Below are 3247 nucleotides of genomic sequence, written 5' to 3' on the forward strand. Positions count from 1 at the left end.
ATGTGACATCCACCATTTCACTATCCTCAACTGTCGAAACATCATCAACAACTAACCCAGGTACTATGACTACATCACCTGATACAACAACCACAACAACCTCTCCAGCCACAACAACTACTGAAGAAACGACAACAAAAACATATGCTGCCACAACCACCTCAACAGTGTCTTCAGCTGTGGAAACAACACCAACAACAAATTTAGAAATACTGACTACATCACCTGAAACAACAAGAACAACTACAGCTGAAACCACAACAACTGGTGGGGCAACAACATCAACTTCTGATGTGACATCCACTATTTCACTGTCATCAACTGTTGAATCCTCATCAACCACTAATCCTGATACTATGACTACAGTAACTTATACAACAACCACAACAACCTCTCCAGCCACAACAACTACTGAAGAAACGACAACAAAAATGTATGCTGCCACATCCACCTCAACAGTGTCTTCAGCTGTGGAAACAACACCAACAACAAATTTAGAAATACTGACTACATCACCTGAAACAACAAGAACAACTACAGCTGAAACCACAACAACTGGTGGGGCAACAACATCAACTTCTGATGTGACATCCACTATTTCACTGTCATCAACTGTTGAATCCTCATCAACCACTAATCCTGATACTATGACTACAGTAACTTATACAACAACCACAACAACCTCTCCAGCCACAACAACTACTGAAGAAACGACAACAAAAATGTATGCTGCCACAACCACCTCAACAGTGTCTTCAACTGTGGAAACAACACCAACAACAAATGTAGAAATACTGACTACATCACCTGAAACAACAAGAACAACTACAGCTGAAACCACAACAGCTGGTGGGGCAAAAACATCAACTTCTGATGTGACATCCACCATTTCACTATCATCAACTGTCAAATCCTCATCAACCACTAATCCCGATACTATGACTACAGTAACTGATACAACAACCACAACAACCTCTCCAAGCACAACAGCTACTGAAGAAACGACAACGAAAACGTATGCTGCCACAACCACCCCAACAGTGTCTTCAGCTGTGGAAACAACACCAACAACAAATGTAGAAATACTGACTTCATCACCTGAAACAACAAGAACAACTACAGCTGAAACCACAACAGCTGGTGGGGCAACAACATCAACTTCTGATGTGACATCCACCATTTCACTATCCTCAACTGTTGAAACATCATCAACAACTAACCCAGGTACTATGACTACATCACCTGATACAACAACCACAACAACCTCTCCAGCCACAACAACTACTGAAGAAACGACAACAAAAACATATGCTGCCACAACCACCTCAACAGTGTCTTCAATTGTGGAAACAACACCAACAACAAATGTAGAAATACTGACTTCATCACCTGAAACAACAAGAACAACTACAGCTGAAACCACAACAGCTGGTGGGGCAACAACATCAACTTCTGATGTAACATCCACCATTTTACCATCCTCAACTGTCGAATCATCATCAGCAACTAACCCAGTTACTATGACTACAGTATCTGACAAAACAACCACAACAACCTCTCCAGCCACAACAGCTACTGAAGAAACGACAACGAAAATGTATGCTGCCACAACCAACTCAACAGTGTCTTCAGCTGTGGAAACAACACCAACAACAAATTTAGAAATACTGACTACATCACCTGAAACAACAAGAACAACTACAGCTGAAACCACAACAGCTGGTGGGGCAACAACATCAACTTCTGATGTGACATCCACCATTTCACTATCCTCAACTGTCGAAACATCATCAACAACTAACCCAGGTACTATGACTACATCACCTGATACAACAACCACAACAACCTCTCCAGCCACAACAATTACTGAAGAAACGACAACAAAAACATATGCTGCCACAACCACCTCAACAGTGTCTTCAGCTGTGGAAACAACACCAACAACAAATTTAGAAATACTGACTACATCACCTGAAACAACAAGAACAACTACAGCTGAAACCACAACAACTGGTGGGGCAACAACATCAACTTCTGATGTGACATCCACTATTTCACTGTCATCAACTGTTGAATCCTCATCAACAACTAATCCTGATACTTTGAATACAGTAACTGATACAACAACCACAACAACCTCTCCAGCCACAACAACTACTGAAGAAACGACAACAAAACTGTATGCTGCCACAACCACCTCAACAGTGTCTTCAACTGTGGAAACAACACCAACAACAAATGTAGAAATACTGACTACATCACCTGAAACAACAAGAACAACTACAGCTGAAACCACAACAGCTGGTGGGGCAACAACATCAACTTTTGATGTGACATCCACCATTTCACTATCCTCAACTGTCGAATCATCATCAACAACTAACCCAGGTACTATGACAACATCACCTGATACAACAACCACAACAACCTCTCCAACCACAACAGCTACTGAGGAAACGACAACGAAAACGTATGCTGCCACATCCACCTCAACAGTGTCTTCAACTGTGGAAACAACAGCAACAACAAATGTAGAAATACTGACTACATCACCTGAAACAACAAGAACAACTACAGCTGAAACCACAACAGTTGGTGGGGCAACAACATCAACTTCTGATGTGACATCCACCATTTCACTGTTATCAACTGTCGAATCCTCATCAACAACTAATCCTGATACTATGACTACAGTAACTGATACAACAACCACAACAACCTCTCCAGCCACAACAACTACTGAAGAAACGACAACAAAAATGTATGCTGCCACAACCACCTCAACAGTGTCTTCAACTGTGGAAACAACACCAACAACAAATGTAGAAATACTGACTACATCACCTGAAACAACAAGAACAACTACAGCTGAAACCACAACAGCTGGTGGGGCAAAAACATCAACTTCTGATGTGACATCCACCATTTCACTATCATCAACTGTCAAATCCTCATCAACCACTAATCCCGATACTATGACTACATCACCTGATACAACAACCACAACAACCTCTCCAAGCACAACAGCTACTGAAGAAACGACAACAAAAACATATGCTGCCACAACCACCTCAACAGTGTCTTCAACTGTGGAAACAACACAAACAACAAATGTAGAAATACTGACTTCATCACCTGAAACAACAAGAACAACTACAGCTGAAACCACAACAGCTGGTGGGGCAACAACATCAACTTCTGATGTAACATCCACCATTTTACCATCCTCAACTGTCGAATCATCATC

This window comes from Danio rerio, chromosome 1 (genome assembly GCF_049306965.1).
Source record: "Danio rerio strain Tuebingen ecotype United States chromosome 1, GRCz12tu, whole genome shotgun sequence".
In the NCBI taxonomy this organism is placed as follows: domain Eukaryota; kingdom Metazoa; phylum Chordata; class Actinopteri; order Cypriniformes; family Danionidae; genus Danio; species Danio rerio.